The sequence below is a fragment of the Heteronotia binoei genome, chromosome 11 (genome assembly GCF_032191835.1).
Source record: "Heteronotia binoei isolate CCM8104 ecotype False Entrance Well chromosome 11, APGP_CSIRO_Hbin_v1, whole genome shotgun sequence".
Taxonomy (NCBI): Eukaryota; Metazoa; Chordata; class Lepidosauria; order Squamata; family Gekkonidae; genus Heteronotia; species Heteronotia binoei.
Window position 1 is genome coordinate 64,531,311 of NC_083233.1, and position 19,117 is coordinate 64,550,427.

General features: G+C 46.5%; 1 protein-coding gene across 10 annotated transcripts in view; it reads right to left on the reverse strand.

The window, feature by feature from the left end:
- The window catches only part of ARVCF (ARVCF delta catenin family member), a 628,036-nt gene that overhangs the window by 250,843 nt on the left and 358,076 nt on the right, over nt 1–19,117 (reverse strand). Inside the window, exon 1 of one of the 10 annotated variants that reach the window (XM_060249541.1) lies at nt 6,345–6,453. The exons of the other annotated variants lie outside the window; for them this stretch is intronic. The gene's annotated coding sequence lies outside the window, so the exon portion shown is untranslated. Of the gene's footprint in view, nt 1–6,344; nt 6,454–19,117 lie in introns of those variants that run through there. 10 annotated transcript variants of the gene reach the window in all.

The window sequence follows — 19,117 nt, forward strand, 5'->3', positions numbered from 1 at the left end:
AAATTAACCTCCAAAAGCTTGGGAGAACGCATCTATTTAAATGGTGCCTTACGTTCGGCAAAGATGGATCGTGGCATACAGAAAGAATGAGCTGGTAAAAATTTTAATGAGTCAGTAAATTGTTGCAGTGCTTTGATTCTGAATATAATAAATGTTTATTTTTTTAAAAAAAAAAGTATAGTAACATAGTAACATCAAAGTGTATTTGTTGCAACACTGGCTATATCAATAAAAGTTTTTTTTTAATTGTGTAGTAAAAATTCACAACACACCCTAAGCCATCAGAAAACAAAACATATATTTGAGCAGACCATCAACAATACGATTATCCAGGCTTTCCCCCCCCCCCCTTGAGATTTCACAGCAACCAAAGCGAATGAAGGTTTGTTGAGTGACCTGGTTGTTAGTTGCAAGTAAACTTTCCTAATTTCTGCTGATTTGATGGACAGACAGAAAAATCAGTGCATAATTTGTTGCTGCTTCTTTTTGGCTTCGCTTTTTCCTACACTTCTATGCCTGAGCACATAGAGAGAGGTCATTGATTTGGAGGACTTTAAGTGTCAAGAATGCCAGTTAGGCGAGGGTGGTGAGAGACCCACATATGTAGATTTAATAGTGGGGCACTCAAAATATAAACAACTTTTATTGATGGCCATGGGACATCGACACCCCCCACCCCCCCAGCACTGGTGGTGCCCAAGGCTCTAAAAATTGATTACCCCACTTCCTCCATACAGATAGGAGTGAAGAACCAAGGCCTTTTTAAAAAGCACCAATCATACGGGAAATTTTTTCTGCCACTGAAAGCACCAAGTAAACAAGTGACTACTGAAATCAACATCCATGGAAGGGAAAGAAGAAGAAGAAGAAGAAGAAAGAAAGAAGAATTGCAGATTTATACCCTGCCCCTCTCTCTGAATCAGAGACTTAGAGCGGCTTACAATCTCCTATATCTTCTCCCCCCACAACAAACACCCTGTGAGGTGGGTGGAGCTGAGAGAGCTCTTAAAGCAGCTGCCCTTTCAAGGACAACTCCTGCGATAGCTATGGCTAACCCAAGGCCATTCCAGGAGGTGCAAGTGGAGGAGTGGGGAATCAAACCCGGTTCTCCCAGATAAGAGTCTGCACACTTAACCACAACACCAAACTGGCTCTCAGATAAAGCAGATTATGTATTTTTTTAAAAAAATCACTGCCTCTGAGAAGAGAGAAGGAAAAGAAAGGGAAGGGGAAAGACCATTACAAGATTTCCTGGAGCATTTTGAGAGATTCTTTTTTCTCTGTGAGTCTTAAGCACCATCAAGTTGCTTCTAACCGCCCTGACCTGGATAGCCTAGGCAAGTCTGATCTCGTCAGATCTCAAAAGCTTAAGCAGGGCTGACTGTGGTTAGTACTTGGATGGGAGACTTCCAGAGATGGGGGGGAAGGCTTTATTCAGCCACCTCCCTGAATATCCTTCAGGCCCCAGTAGAGGTCAGTCACCAGAGGTCACCATGACTTAAGGGGCACACGTGCACACACACACCTGCATATATATTTTTAAAAGTTGTTTCTGACATATGGCAACCTCATAAGTCAATGTTCTCCAAAATGTCCTGTCATTAACAGCCTTGCTTTGGTCTTGCAAACTGAGGGCCCTGACTTCCTTGATCGAGTCAACTAGGTTGCTTTTCAGGCCAGCTTCTTTCAGATGTAGAACACGGAAAAGTGCAAGTGCTTTTGTTTCCTGGAAAGTGGAGATGGATGGATGGATGGATGAAAGAAAGAAAGAAAGAAAGAAAGAAAGAAAGAAAGAAAGAAAGAAAGAAAGAAAGAAAGAAAGAAAGAAAGAAAGACTCTGGGAGAGACAGGAGAGCTGTACTCAGCCATGCGGCTACTGCTCATCAGAAGGTGGAAATGGAGGCTGTCTCGCCAAGACGACAAAGAGGGCTTTTATGCTACTTTAACCATCTGAAGTGTCTCCCTTAATGGACGAGCAGGCAATCGGCCCTCCACTCTTTCTGCCGGCGGCTGCTGATACACAGAAAGCCGCCAAACTTTTCCCGCAGAAAACCTGGCGGGCGACAAAGAGAGGCTGTAAATACCTTTTCAAGAACAGGCAAGCATGCAGGGAGGTGCCACACTTTGCCTCTGCAGGGGCTAGTTTGGAGTAGGCCAGCAGCGGGCACTTAAAATAAAAGAAGGGAAATAATACTGAGAAGGAGGGGGAAAATCAGCACCAGGCACTAGGGTAGTAGCCAGCCTCCAGGTGGGGCCTGGAGATCCCCCAGAATCCCAATTGATCTCTAAAGGACAGAGGCTGGTTTCTCTGGGAAAAGCGGCTACTTTATAATGTGGACTGCATAGCATTCTATCCTACTGACGTCCCTCCCTTTCCCCAACCCTGCCCTTCCAAGTCTCCCCCCCCCCCAATCTCCAGGAATTTACCAGCCCAGAGTTGGCAACCCACCTGTGTGTGCACGCAGACACACATCCCTTTGCTTCTCTCTCCATTAGAAGGATCCTAACGTGCTGTGCATTTCCTCCAGATTAGCTCCCCCTTAAAATCATAAATGGCCATTCCTCATTTTGACAAGAAAGATATCTGTTGGGGCTCCTTCGGCTCCTTGAGCTCACTCAAGAGTTTCTCTTCTATCCCCCCCACCCCCCCAACACTTGATAGACAAGGTGCAAAATGAACATATTAGAGCATTAAATCATAAGTGACATCAAAGCCAGTTAAAATATACGTAGCGTCCCGTTAATCATGGCACTGTATTTTTCCAAAAGGGCAGTGCTCAAGCCCATGTGATGAATGAAGAGTGCCTGGTGACCTTCAGAAAAGAGTAATTACCCATCGCTTTGAAGCTGAGGGAGGACCAGGCCACGGAGGGCAGCTGGTGGCATTTGCAGTAGCATCTGCAGTCTCTGCCCCCTGCCCCCCAAGTTGGAAGAAGGCTTCCAACAGTAGACCTAATGAACAGGCTACTAGTCCAAAAGGAATCGTCAATATGTAACCCGTTTGCCATCTGGGGTGTTTTCACGCATGCACTTTTGCAACTGGATTTTACTGTGCAAAAGAGCAAAACCCACTGGCAAACAATGGCTTAAAATGCACTGAAATCGCTTTTGTTTTCCCACCAAGGAACAATGCTTTGATCCCTTTCCCAAAACACTGGTTCACATGACCTTCTCTCTCATCTGAGACTAGGCAAGTTAACCAATAAACCAGGCAGGCTATAGAACAAGGGTGTCAAACTCAATTGTTAAGAGGGCCAGATCGGACATAAATGGGAATTTGTGGGGCCGAGCCATGCATGTCCTAAAATGTTATGCCAGATAGCAGAGATATAGACTTTATAGAGGACACAGGCCAACACAATTAAATATATTAATTTTTAACTTAAAATACAAACATGCTTAAAACTCTTAAACAAAATTTATTTTGTTTAAAATGGAAAGGGGGGGTAGTGGGATTTCGCAATGCAATTTTAAAAATAAAAACATCAAGAAAAAGCACAAAGTTCACAGCAGAAACTTTTAAAAATAAAATGTTCTCAGTCTGGGAAAACATGAAATGGCAAGGCATTTCAAGCTTCTCTCCCCCCACCCCTACTCGGGTCTACTCAGGTTAGCAATGGCTCTCCAGTGTCATATCCCCCTTTGGCTGTGGGTTTCCAAGTTAGAGTACTCACTAGGCACTAGTTCTCACTCCACTGAGAAGAGACACACCTGGCTCAAGGTAGCAACACTTGGTTTGCAACGACACAACTCCTGGAAGCTTCAGCTGGCCATAAGAATGCTGGAAAGTTCCTCTCCATTGAAACACATAGACAAAGTTGCAAAGAAAACATGGAGCGGATATTCTGTTCACCTCTGCTCTGTCCGGAAGCCAGAGTGGGAAATCCATTCCATATTTTCTTTGCAGCTTTGCTTTCAGCTTTAGCCTCTGCAAAAAGAAGGCAGAAGGAGCTGGGAACATCCTGGCAGCCTTTGGAGCATGACAGGATGAGGACAGGAGGGGGAAGAAGAGAGCCTTGTGAGCCTGATTGAAGCCCTCCGGGGGCCGGTTTGGCCCGCGGGCCACATGTTTGACACCCAACAGAGTCTCTAACCACCTTATGAGCAGCAGACCATGGTGCAATCATCCAGGGTTATTTATATAGCACTGTTGGGTAGTCAGAACTGTAGCCATTCCGATTTCACTCCAGCCTTCCTCTACGTATCTCAGAGTAGCCTACAAGCTTGTTCTACTTCCCCTCCCTGCTGCAGTTGCCCAGCCGGCACAGCTATTAGTCCATGTAAGTCCCTCAGCCCTGGCAATAAACCTTCTCAGGGTTGGAAAGGAATCCAAAGGGAAGAGGAAAAGATGAGGCAATCAGGGCCTCTTTTGTAAGAAAAGCCCAGCAGGAATTCATTTGCATATTAGGCCACACACACTGACACCAAGCCAGCCGGAACTGCGTTCCTGCTCAAAAAAAGCCCTGGGGACAATCCTGGGCTATCAACACTTTTCACTGTCAAGCCATATCTGAAGTACAGCTAAGCGAACACCCCCACAGGGTGATTTTTTTAACTCCGGGGCTGTGGGAAAGTCCACACAAGCTCTAAAACCCTGGAGGAAAGAAGCCCTGCGATCCCTGAGGTTGTTTGATCAAGCTCCAGGAAAATTTCCAACCCAGACAGCCAACGGCTTTGCAAAGGCTACGTCCTTTTAATTAGCAGATGGCACCGGGACGAAGCATCGCCCAGCACAATGGCAAGACATTTCACATCTTATGAAACATGGGCCATGGCCGTATGGGGAGTGCTGTCATTGGGGCTCTTGTACAAATCACAGCTGCCCCTTGATGAAGGTTCGGGTCTTTGAAGGCAAGGTACCATAGAGTTTTACTGCAAATCCTAGACCATCCCTGGTGTGACGATGACATCACTTCTGGGTAATGTCACCATGCAGGGCACATTGTGCAATGACAGGGCTCTTTGGGGGCGGGGATCCCCCCGGTGGCCTGCTCCATGCTGGCAGGCTGGGGCCCCCCCAAACCAGGGGATTCCCCAACCCCTGGCGGGAGCTTGACAACCCTAAGATAATAGTACATTCAGAAAGTTTTGCTGATGCTTGGGGACAGGGGGGAAGGAAGCAGCTGGTAAGAAGCCCTGCACTGTAAGGGATTTGTTCAGAAATGGCTTGCATTTGGTTTCCTGGCCTGTTAACAAAAAGCATTTACATTCCAATATGACACACGTACCTTGTTTGTTGTAACGGTTCAATGCTGTTATTATTTGTTTCCTGTTCTATGGTTTACATACTAAAATAAAATTCAATACAACATAAAGAAAAAGAAGGCTAACTCTGCCTCAAGTCCACGATTATTAACAATCATCACAAAATTATTTAAATACACAAAGAGAATCCCAAATTCAACTGCTCGCAGTCACACACAGCAGCCCTGCCCTCCAGATACTTCAGCGGGGTAGGGCGGAATATAAATCGAATAAAATAAAATAAATAAAATAAATACTTCAAGAATCAATGCCAGATTATGCAGACTTTAAAGTAATGGGGGAGGGGGTCTTAAAAACACTCCAATTGAACAAAAATAAACCGGACATCTGTCTTATATTCAAGGGCTACATAGACTCCAAGGGTTTTCTAGAATCAAAAATTCTGCACCAAAGGGGGGAAAAGAAACAGTTCTGCAATCTGCATCCATTATGCAAATTAACCCATGGGACCAGTTAATTTTCTGAGAGCACCTGTTGAAGCTACATTAATTGGCTGATCTATTCTAGACCACATGAGATATTCAGGAAAGCAGGAAGTCACATGAACACTGGAAGCAAGGGAGAGATGAGAGGATAATCCATACATTGTCCAAATGTAAATTGTTGGGACGGGATTATATCTCCTTTCATTTTAAATTTATGAAGTACCTAATTAACATTTTAGCATTTCACAAGAAATTATGATGATTATAAATATGTAAATACAAATTACACATACACCTTTTATATTCCTGGGAAGTTGACAGTTTATACTATACTATATTCAGGTTGCAAACAAGTTTACTGTCTAAGATTGGGGCGGTCCCCCCCCCCCCCGCACTGAAAATGGCTTATAGGGCAAAGAGGTGACAAAGCAAAATAAATCAGTCATTCCAGTTCCCAAGTCTGCAAACCAGCAGAGTGAGCAGAATGCATGTGCAAGTTTAAAATGAGTCCCTTTCGCTTTCCGTCTTGCATTTACAATAGGACTAAAATACAGTTCTTTGCATCAGTTGAGAAAATGCCCCAAGTCTTTCTGAATCAACAAAAGCCTGATAAACGGTACACCAGTGTGGCTAATATTTTGAGTCAATTCTTACCTGTTCCCTATGGAGATGAGCGAACACATCAAAAATAATAACTTTGTTTTCCCCAAACTGCCTTTGAAATAAATTAGCAGAGAACACTACAGGAGAGCTGTCAGGATTAGGCAATACCACAGACTACTACAATCTCCTACCTGGAATTTTTCCACCTCTCTGCACCTGCTGCTTACCTCATGCTTGCAAACAGACTTGCGGTAAAAATGGATGAGTCATTTGCAAATTCCTTCCCTTGTCAGACATGCCTTAGCTCTTGGCTCGTCTGGTCTTGGTTAGGAATTAAAAAATATAGCTTATGTGAGCATGTTCCTGTCTCCAGGCTGAGGATTCCCTGTGCCCCATGCCTCCTCTTGCAAATACTGAAACTGGCATTTGGGGCCACACAATGCACTGTGAACATTCAGTGTATTTGTCGAATTTTGCATTGAGAGATTCATTTTGTTGAATTTTGCATTGAGAGATTCAGGTTTTTTAAACAGTTGATTGTTTCAACCCACATCTGTGCTCCAGGCACGATCCTCCTTCCCTCATTTTCAAGACTCACACAGAGGATAGCAGAGCTAAGTGGCTATAAGAATAAATTGTGTCTTATGATCCCCTCTGACCAGTCCAGTGACTCAGATTTCGAGTCTTCAGGAGAGGAGCTTGAGGAGTCAAGGCTGGTGTCCAGTGACTGAGGAGAACCAGAGGGATCAGGGAGAGCCTGCTGACAATACTCCAACAGAACCAGAACCCCCTGTCCCAGCCTGCAGGGGAGACCTTGGCACTGCCCCCTGAAACAACCTCTGCAAGTCAGGATGCAAATCTGGGCCCATAACCCCTGCCCATGCGATGCTCCCACTAAGCAGGATCGGCAACAGCAGAAGGCCCAGACCAAGGTGCTCCAAGGAAGGCAAAGCGCTTCACTGGCTGCACACAAACCCACCCCAGAGGCAGGCAGTGAGAACAATCATTCTTCACAGGATTGTGGCCAAAGCACCCCGCAGCAGAGAAGTCCAAGTCCTGTCAGTAGGGCAGCTGAGCCTGATTACTTCCCAGCCCAGGCCTCTGGCTACAGGGGGGTCTGTGGTGCCCCCTGACTTCCTGTTGGGTACCCCAACTCAAGTATCCCTGACCATTCTTCCTTCCCCTCTCCCCTCTGCCACTACTGTGGAGGTTAAAACTGAGAGGCTAGAGGCTGCCCCCTCCCCCATGATTTAAAATGCAGAGGAGGGGTACCCAGGAGCAGCTGCTGCCCCTCCCACACCATTTAAAGGGTCCTCAAGTGGTGGTGGTAGTAGGGGTGGATGGGAGAGAAGGTCAGGCACCCTGAGTCAGTGGCCCTGACTCATGGCAGCAGCAGACGGGGGGCGGGGGAGCTGATAAGAGCCCCCCCAACCTTCTTAAATACTCCCCAACTTTTAAAATCCTGGCTGTGGTCCTGTCCCAGCCTATTTAGGCTGATGCTTGGGAAAGCTGTCTGATCCACTAGGGGTGGCCAAACTGTGGCTCTTTCACACACATTTTGTGGCTCTCAAAGCCCCCACTGCCCTGTCGACTGGCTTGAAGAAGGCATTTATCTCTTTAAATCACTTTTCCAAGCCAGCAGGGGGCTTGAAGAAGGCATTTAAAATTAAAGTTGCTTTCTTTCTACCTCAACCTCTCCCATCTATTTGCTCTTTTCACCTTTCCACTCTTCCTTCTGGCTCGCAAACATCTGATGTTTGTGTCTTGTGGCTCTCAAACATCTGATATCTATTCTAAGTGGCTCTTACATTAAGCAGGTTTGGCTACCCATGCACTAGCATTGAAAGGACCTGCCTGCGTGCCAGGTCCTTTCAACGCTCTTGAGTCTTGCAACCTAGACCTGAGGGCATTCCTTCCGAGGAGACCAGCAGCAGACTGCAGGACACTGGGGTTCAGAAGGTCATCGGTTCAAATCTCACCTCTGTCACCAACTCACTGGGTGGTCTCAGGCAACCCATCCTCCCCCAGTTTCAGCTCCACATCTGCAGAGTACAGTTTCCCTACGCATCAACACAATAATCTCTCAGTCTGGAGGATTGTGAGACTTTCCAGAGGGATCTGTTGAGGCTGAGTGAGTGGGCATCAACATGGCAAATTAGGTTTAACATGAGCAGCTGCAAAGTAATGCACATCAGAGCAAAAAATCCTAACTCTAAATACAGATTGATGGGCTCCAAACTGGCAGAGACTGACCAGGAGAGATATCTTGGAGTCATGGTAGATAACTCACTGAAAATGTTGGCCCTGTGTGTGATAGCAATTTTTAAAAGGCAAATGCTATGCTGGGCACTATTAAGAAGGGAACTGAAAACAAATCAGCCAGTATCGTAATGCCCCTGTAGAAATTGATGGTGCAACCTCGTTTGCAATACTATGCACAGTTCTGTTCACCACACCTCAAAAAGGATAGTATAGCACCGGAAAAGGTGCAAAAAAAAGACTACTCAAATGATGAAGGGGATGGAAAACTTTCCCTATGATGAAAGTTAGAAGGGAAAATGACAACTATGGGGTGACTTGATAGTTTGGAGAAACGACAACTGAGGGGGTGACTTGATAGAGATTTACAAAATTATGCATGGAATAGAGAAGATAGAGAAAGAAGTACTTTTCTCCCTTTCTCAGAGTACAAGAATTCATGGGCACTCAATGGAATTAATGAGCAGGATTGATTCCTGGCATCTTCAATTAAAAGAACCAAGAAGTAGGTGATGTGAAAAACCTGTTCCTGAGAGCCAGGCGAGCCACTGCCAGTCTGAGTAGACAGAACTGATCTCCGTGGACCAGTGGTCTGATTCGACTGCTTCATTGTGTCCCTTGCCTTTCTCTTTCCTCCATTTTCTTTCTTCCTCCTCCTCTTCTTCCCCACACAAGTCTTATGGGAAATGCAGCATGGAGGGCTGAGCTACAAAAACACTAACTGGACTAACATGAGGAGTGTCAAGTCGTCACAACGCTTTGTCACTCTTTTCAGACATTCATCACTCCCCACCTATGGCAAGTTCATCTGGACAGCGCCACAATGTATTCATGCAACTGGAATGCATGTCGAACTGGGAATCCTGAAGAAGCAGGGCTGCCAAACACGCAGCGACAAGTCTTATGTGCATGAGTTGTACACATGTAGGATCCTTTGTGAGTCTTCCAAGTTATGCAGCTCTTCCTTTAGCCAAAGAGCCACTTAAGGTGAAGGAAGGCTCCTTAGTCTGGGGGACAATTTCAAAACTTGGCTGAGGGGTCAGATACATGCTGCTGGTTTATCCTCCGTACCCATCAACATCTTCCAAATGAGCTTAACAGTTCAGGTAATGGGAAAGCCATTATAAATCTGTAAACCTTTAAGGTGCTAACCAGACTGGGGGGTTGGGGGTTTTGTATGCTTGCGGGAACAAACTAACACAGTAACCACACTGGAAAACATCTTGAGTTTGCTTCTTTGGCACAGACTCTTAGTACATGATACTTCTTCAAATTCCCTTCTCTTCCATGGGCTCCAGTCTGCAAAAGATTCTACCACTGTCATTCTGTTAGTGTCAGGGGCCGTTTTGTAGAAAAATAGGTGGCAGAGCTCACTGGCATAACTCACTGGCATATGTGCCCCCACAACCAAAAGCAACCCAATACAAGAAAGGAGAGCCCCAGGCAAGCGAGGCCTGCTTGGGCTGGTTAGAGATCCAGCCAGCCCAAGCAGGCCTCGCTCACCTGGGGCTCTCCTGGGCCGCCACCCCCAGTCAAAAGGCCAGCAAGCCACCCAAAATCACATAAGTGGAGAAAGGGTGCTGCGGGCTTCTCCAGGGGTTGTGAGGGCTGCTGGGGGCATGGCAAAGCTCCTGGTGGCTGGCTGGATGCCTGCTCTTCTAATCCAGGGATTGTTATGCAGCTGCACCTACTATTCAATGGAAAAGGCAGGTGGGGAGGATGAGAGGGATCCCTCAGGAAGATTTGGAGCTGCACTCCTGTGAGCTCCTGCTGAATCTGAGGCCTGGTTAGTGTTGCAGGTGTGACAAGACTTTTTCTTTTGCTGCAGCTGGCTGTCATGGCTAACCCCCCCCACCACCATGCCCCCGGCTCAGCTTCTATGCATTAGTGCATCACAACACACAAACAAGACCCAAAGGCTGAATTTTGCATGCAGGGTTTGAAGCTGAAGGCTGGCAAAATAATTCAAGGGCCCAAGCAGAGCGTTCATTATGTGCCTTCCAATTCGCGCTTTGACTGAGTGGTTCATTTGGAACTCATTGTTTCTAAAGCACCAAAGATGCATTTGGCCCTGGACAAAAAAAGGCTTTGACAGATAAGGTTAAGAATGGGAACAAGCTTGCGCCTAAGGAACCAATCTAAATTCTCTTCCCAAAGAGCTACTTCGGGTCACTCGATATGTTCGTTCAGTATTAAATCAGACAGTAAAAGACAACAGCAAGAAGCCACCCTAGAAAGGGGGAAATGAGGAGCCTGCAGTCCAGAAATCCATCACCGAGTGTTCATCCTGGTTGCCAGGGTGGAAATCATACCTCTCTCAATTTGCTCACTGTCTCTTCCCTCCTTGGGAAGAAAGTAAACATTGGCAATATTCCATCCAAGCTTTACAGGCTGGGAAGCTGCATCCGGGAGTAGAAGCTTCCATTCCTGCAGGAGAGGAGAACCCTCTCAAGCCCATGTTGCAAGGAGATAAATGGGGGGGTTTCAGCCTCCTCCAAGCCCTCTTGCAATATTGCTGGAGCTACTGGGACATGGCACTAATATCCTGCTTGCCCTGAGGTATTTAGAATGGGGAAGATATAACATCTACTCATACAAAACTGTTTCAGGCTACTGGTTCATCCACTGTTTTATAGCATAGTACTGGTTCATCTATTATATCCTCTACTCTAGTGATATTTAACTCACAAGTCAGGACCTTCCAGGGGATCCCTGCCCCTGAGCCGCCTCGGTGGGGAGGGCGGGATATAAATTGAACAAAATGAAATGAAATGAAACCTACTGTTGCCACAACTTGCCCAGTTCTGACTGGCCACCAGCAGGGGATGGGGGGCGGGTAGAGTTGACAGATACAGCCTGGGAAAATTCTGGAGATTTGGAGATGGAGGCTGGGGAGGACAGGGACCTCACTGGGGTGTAACTCCATAAAGTTCACCCTCCAAAGCAGCCATTTTCTCCAGGGAAACTGATCTCCATAGCCTGGAGATGAGCTGCAATGCTGGGGGATCCCCCGGTCCCACCTGGAGGCTGGCATCCACACATGATCCCTTCTACTGGATCTTGAGCCCCCTTTTCTTTGTTCCTCTATCAAAGTACATGTTGCAAATATGGATAATAATAATAATAATAAAATTTTATTTATATCCCGCCCTCCCCGCCGAGGCAGGCTCAGGGTGGCTAACAACATGTCCATACGGTAATTTATACAAAACTTTAAAATCAACATTAATCTTAAAACCATTCTAATTCACAGTTAACATAAATTAGCAATAACAATAAGCATTTCTGGTGCTATTCTGTCGGTCGGCATGATGGCGAGAGTCACTTAGGCGAGAGTCATTTAGATGAACCCATCAATCCACCAATCCTTCAATCAGCAGTCTGCAAAGGCCATCCTGAAAAGGGTGGTCTTGCAGGCCCTGCGGAATTGGTCGAGGCTCCGCAGGGCCCGCACCTCTTCCGGGAGCTGGTTCCATAGGTGTGGAGCTACAATAGAGAAGGCCCGTGTGCAGGTGTTCTGAAGTTTCGCCTCCTTTGGCCCGGGGATAGCCAGCTTGTTCTTCCCCGCTGACCTCAGTGCTCTCTGGGGCTCGTATGGGGAAAGACGGTCCCTCAGGTAGGCAGGTCCTCGACCATATAGGGCTTTAAAGGTAATAACCAACACTTTGTAGCGAACCCGGTATGTAACTGGCAGCCAGTGCAGTCTGCACAGCCCTGGCTGTATGTGCTCCCACTTCGGGAGCCCTAATAACAGCCTAGCCGCCGCGTTCTGCACTAGCTGCAGCTTCCGGGTTCAGCACAGAGGCAGCCCCATGTAGAGGGCATTACAGCAGTCCAATCTTGAGGTGACCATCGCATGGATCACTGTTGCTAGGTCCCGACGCTCTAGTAAAGGGGCCAACTGCCTTGCCCGCTTCAGATGAAAAAACGCCGACTTGGCAGTGGCTGCTATCTGGGCCTCCATTGATAATGAAGGCTCCAGTAGAACTCCCAGGCTCCTGACCTGGTACCGGGAGAGGTATTTCCCTCCCCAGAGCGTCAAAAACCGGGAGAGGTATTTCCCTCCCCAGAGCGCCACGACCCACACAAAGGACCTCTGTCTTCGTCGGGATGTGCAGACACCAAGCATGCTATGCCTCCTGTCACTCTTTGCACACACACTGAGAGAAGTGGAAAGACAGTGACCCAAGGTGGCTTGGAAGCAGAGAGAACACTTTTTATTTTTAGCATATACAGACGCAGCGACCACCCTTCCTGCCAAAACTCTTCCTTTCCTCTTTCTGCTCCCCCAGCCTCTCCTGGCCACTCTTCACCCCTATTACAGTGTCCTCCAATGTTCTATATGTGCTTAAAGTCGTAACTTTGGCTCCTCCACTTCCTGTCATGTGAGTCATGTGACTTCCTATTGCATGTTTGCAGCAAAGTGGGTCCCACGGCATTACCAGGGTCTTAAAGCTGGATCCCAGACCTAGAACAGTTGAAGACTGCTGGTGTCCTACAAGAAGCCACAGCTTTCCACTTAGCTACTTAGATTTCCACTTGGCTAATCAAAAGAGTTTCCGGCTCAACATCAGGAAGAACTTCCTGACAGTTAGAGTGGTTCCTCAGTGAAACAGGCTTCCTTGGGAGTTGGTGGGCTCTCCTTCTTTGGAGCTTTTAAAACAGAGGCTGGATGGCCATCTGACAGCAATGTGGATACTGTGAATTTAGGAGGGGGTGGTATTTGTGAATTTCCTGCATTGTGCAGGGGGTTGGACTAGATGATCCTGGAGGTCCCTTTCAACTCTATATGAACATATGAAGCTACCTTATACTGAATCAGACCTTTGTTCCATCAAAGTCAGTACTGTCTTCTCAGACTGGCAACGGCTCTCCAGGGTCTCAAGCTGAGGTTTTTCACACCTATTTGCCTGGACCCTTTTTTGGAGATGCCAGGGATTGAACCTAGGACCTTCTGCTTCCCAAGCAGATGCTCTACCAATTCTACTCCTTGCCAATCTATCTGAGATTCCTTGAACTGGAGATGCCAGAGATTAAATTTAGGGCATTCTACCTGCAAACCACGTGTGCATATTATAGCATTGGAGAAAGTCCAGAAAAGGGCAACTAGAATGATTAAAGGGCTAGAACACTTTCCCTATGAAGACAGGTTGAAATGCTTGGGACTCTTTAGCTTGGAGAAACGTTGACTGTGGGGTGACATGATAGAGGTTTACAAGATAATGCATGGGATGGAGAAAGTAGAGAAAGAAGTACTTTTCTCCCTTTCTCACAGTACAAGAACTCGTGGGCATTTGATGAAATTGCTGAGCAGACAGGTTAAAATGGATAAAAGGAAGTACTTCTTCACCCAAAGGGTGATTAACATGTGGAATTCACTGCCACAGGAGGTGGTGGCGGCCACAAGCATAGCCACCTTCAAGAGGGGTTTAGATAAAAATATGGAGCAGAGGTCCATCAGTGGCTATTAGCCACAGTGTGTGTGTGTATGTATATATATATATATATATATATATATATATATATATATATATATATATATATATATATATATATATATATATATATATATTAAAAAAAATGCCACTGTGTAACACAGAGTGTTGGACTGGATGGGCCATTGGCCTGATCTAACATGGCTTCTCTTATGTTCTTATGTGCAGTCACAACATTATGGTCCTACCCTGAGTGGATGATGTCACATGTTATGAGTACAGCTGCTGAAGCTCATGGCAATTCTACAAGCCATTTCTGGTACATCTAGGCTGAACTTTCAGTATTACTGCTACTTTGGCTTTGGCTTTGACAATGACAAAAAAGTGCGTCTGTGTCATTGATAGCTGGGTCACCCTGGTAACTACCCAGCAAGCATTAACCCCAGGAATCATCTCAATCCTGAGGATTTTTCACGTGGTAATACTGAACGTTCACTGGGGCTGCTAACACTGGCATCTTGGTGATCAACATACGCAGGTTACTCATGCAACGGATCCTCCAGCCACACTGAATCAGATTCTGGGTATTTTCCAGTGGAGATTTATGATTCAGGTCTTACACAAGGGCACAAACAAGTCTATCTGGGCAGCACTTCATTATTAAAATGGCGAGCAGCTGCAGATTCACCACTGCACATCTTGCCTCACATCAACCACACCCCTGGGAAAACGTGGCAGAATAATATTTCCCTCGACACAGCACGCTGCCACACAAAAGCATACCATGTGCTGTTTCCACCCTGTGGGAAGTCTCTACGTCATTTAGCAGCCATGGGCTCTTGAGGAGTCAGCCCCACAAGGGATTCCACACAGGCAACTGTTCCATAACAAACACCGCAGCCCATCGGGGTGGAGTCAAGCAAGAGTGCATTCAGACATTACGGCCACTAGGCAGACACTCTTTCTAACGCTCACGGTTCGAGTGCCTCCTAGATGGGAGCTGCAATGTGTGAAAACAATTCAATGTAGCTTGCTCCTGATGCACAGTTCATCTGCATATCGGTGTCAGTCACCTCTGCAAATGCTCGGCACTCTTCTGTGGTTGAAAAGCATAGATAAGCTTAAGGCAAAACAGCAAGAACTGGCAGGTTCACTCTCAGCACAGCACTGGGTCATTCGCCTTACAGGAATGGGGAGGGAAAAGAACAATCCAGAATGCTTTGAGTGGGCTGAGACATGAAGCTCAGGGAAACAAAGGAGGGGCCCAGGATGTCCTGCCCAGGATGTCCTAGTGGCTCACAGTACAAAGCCCATTCCGCTCCTTACATTGTTCAGGTTGAGCCAGAACAAAGGGCTGGTCGGTCACTGGTCACCAGGCAGTGGGGCAGAGACTACAAAACCAGCCTCATTAGAGTTATGTAGGAGATCAAGCCTGTCTTGACAATCGGACTTAGGAAGCCCAACCTCAGCTTCAGGACCGTCTTGTACTCTGGAGAGAAAAAAGCCTTGGATGGCAGGAAGCAGGAGGAAAAGTGGGTATTTTCAAGGCCCCAGAAAATGAGATTGGGGGGTGGGGGAGACGTGAAACCAGCATGGGAGGGAAGGCTGAGGGACCTTTTCTCCCACTGTGCTTGGGAATGCTAGTTTCCCAGGGCTTTTTTTGTAGCAGGAACTCCTTTACCCCAGATGTAGCCAATCCTCCAAGATTTTACAGGGCTCTTCGTACAGGACCTACTGTAAGCTCCAGGAGGATTGGCTACATCAGAGGGTGTGGCCTAATATGCAAAGGATTCCTGCTACAAAAAAAGCCCTTCTAGTTCTGTCTTTTAAAAGAACACAGTCAGGTCAGGGGGAACTAGACCTGACTCATATCACAGGTAACATCCTAGTATGGCTAGAGTTGCTAATCTCCAGGTAGAAGGCCCTCCCCCACTTCAAGGCCATCAGAAAGCGGGGGAGGGAAATGTCTGCTGGGCACTCCATTATTCCCTATGGAGACTGATTCCCATAGGGAATAATGGAGAATTGATTCATGGGTATCTGGAGCTCTGGGGGGGGGGCTGTTTTATGAGGTAGAGGCACCAAATTTGCCGCATAGCATCCTGTGCCTCGCCTCAAAAAATCCTCAAAGTTTCAAAGAGACTGGACCAAGAGGTCCAATTCTATGAGCCCCAAAAGAAGGTGCCCCTATTTTTCATTATCTTCAATAGAGGGAAGGCATTTAAAAGGTGTGTGGTCCCTTTAAATGTGACGGCCAGAGCTCCCTTTGGAGTTCAGTTATGCTTGTCACAGCTTTGCTCCTGGCTCCACCCCCAGTGGCTCCTGGCTTCACTCCAAGGTCCCCAGATATTTCTTCAATTGGGCTTGGCAACCCTAAGTATGGCCCTTAGATACCTTCCTGACATCTTAGATACCTTCCTGCTTTGCAGAGGAAGGCAATGGCAAATCAGTTCTGCACATCTCCTACCTTTCCCCCCTGCTTCCTGATGCAAACCCAGGACCAGATCCAAAGGGGTCTGGGTTTAGCTTGCAAGCACTTTTTGAGTTGGAGGAACCCACCGGATCAGCTAGCTCAATTCCACGTCAACAAAACAAGCAACCAAAAGCACAGCTCATTTTGGAATCCCAGAGAAAATCCTCACCGCCCAGCTGTTCTGTTAAGATTACAAACTGAACCCATGGATCAGGTGCATGGCAGATTAAACTAAAAGTGTTTTGGAAGCGTAGCTCTTTACAGCCTGACAAACCTGCTCTCTGCAATCCAGCACACTCATTCCTGACTTGGCACTTTAAATCTTGCAGGCTCGTTTCTCTTGCTACTTTGTTTGTACCCATAATTATTTTTGCAGAGTGCTGCAGTTTGTACAAACATACGAAACAAAACCTGCTCAGTCTGCTTGCTGGATGGGAACGGTTTCTGCTGACTTCATGTATCATTTCTGTAGCTATCAAAGGCTACTGATGATTTCACTGGCTAAGGCGTTCTAAGGTACAAGACAGGAGCAAGCTTCACAAACCTTGAACAAATGCTACGTAATATGCATCAGATGGATACACACAGATACCTCACTCGAATGAGAATATACCTGTAGAGTTCAATTATACGGAGCAAAATAATAAAGATGTTTTTTACAAATAGGAAATTTTATGATAACAAAACACTCAAAATACTTTTCGCAGGTACTAATCCAGGAAATGTTGTGGCAATTCTGTAAAATAGGCCAGTTTTCCTAGCCCACATTATGGATGTGTACAAGAAAACCCAACCAAACCACTTGAACAGCTTTCCAGCTCCTTTCCCACTGTCAGCACATACATGCACAAAACAAAAAGGGATTTCTCAATATACTCATAACCATACTGACCTGATCTAATAATAATAATAATCTAGGGCCATGCAAGAATCTGATTTCAACCTTCTTGTAGCTTAGAACTCAGGAAGTATTTTGGTCACTGATTTGCTAGAGTGTACTTCTCTCTGAGAAGCCGGAATAACCCTGACTAGCCTGAGTTAATCAGAATCTGGAAGCTAAGCAGGGTTGGCCCTGGGTAGTACTTGGATGGGAGACCACCGAAGAAGTCCAGGGTTGCTTTGCAGAGGAAGGCAATGGCAAACCACCTCTGCTCACCTCTAGCCTTGAAAACCCTATGAGGGGTTGCCACAAGTCTACTGCAATTTGATGGCACTTAAATCATTAATTATTTTTACTGGGCCAGGCTGAGATGTGATCTGAGCCATGCTCTCCCAGTTCATACTCATAACTGCAAGCTAACAGCAGTTTGCTGGGGTTTAGGCCAAACTCAGGGCTGGAAGGCAGTAACAATCAAAACACTTCAGCTTAGGGTTGCCAAGTCCAATTCACAGCTTGAGACCCTGGAGAGCCGCTGCCAGTCTGAGAAGACAATTCTGACTTTGATGGACCAAAGGTCTGATTCAGTATAAGGCAGCTTCATATGTTCATATAAATATCTGGGGACTTTGGGGGTGGAGCCAGGAGACATTAGGGGTGGAGCCAAGATCAAGGCTGTGACAAGCATAATTGAACGCCAAAGGGAGTTCTGGCCATCACATTTAAAGGGACGGCACACCTTTTCAATTCCTTCCTTCCATAGGAAATAATGAAGGATAGGGGCACATTCTTTTGGGGCTCATAGAATTGGACCCCCTGGTCCAATCTTTTTGAAACTTGGAGGGTATTTTGGGGAGAGGCACTAGATGCTATACTGAAAATTTGGTGCCTCTACCCCAAAAATCAGCCCCCCCCAGAGCCCCAGATACCCACAGTTCAATTCTCCATGATTTTCTATGGGAATAAATCTCCATAGGGAATAACAGAGTTCCCAGCAAACATTTCCCTCCCCTCCCCCCGCTTTCTGACGACCCTGAAGCGGGGGGAGGGTCTCCAAACCGGGGAATCCCCTGCCCCCACCTGGGGATGGGCAAACCTACTTCAGCTCCTTTAGTCCCACAAGTCACAACCCTGCTCTTGTAGCCAGGACTTTTTTTGTAGAAAAAGCCCAGCAGGAAATCATTAGAATATTAGGCCACACCCCCTGATGTCACCAAAAGTGCCATCACCCTGTCACTAATGATTAGTAGCAGTAGAGAAAACACACAGAATAAGGTAAATTTGTGGATGGATGGGTGTTATGCATCAACAGCCCCCACACCCATCCCAACACAGATGCTCATTAGCAATACACTTTCTTGAGATAGAAGTCTTTCCCTTCCTTCTTCCCTCACTTGCCAGCCCTTTGTGCCTGCTCCAAGCGGAGAGGCCAGGGAAGGGAGGAGCTTATTGGCTGTCTTCCAGGGCTATTTTTGAGCCGGAGCACTGGCCGCCAGTCGGAACTGAGTTCCTGTGCATTCCTGCTAAAAAAAAAAAAAAGGCCTGCTTGTGGCTGATCAAACACAGAACTGAGGAGAGGAAGCCTTACCTCACTTGAAAAGAAAAGCAGGTGACATTGTCTTGTCCTCAAGCAGGAGAACTTTTGTAGATGTCTCCTACAGACAATGGACACATTGCTGACTTACATTATAACCCTTTGCAATAGTCTTTTTTTTTTAATTAGTGTGGGTGCAAATGAAGGCTAGCTGGTGTCCCTGGCATGTGTGGAGTCTCCAGGTTG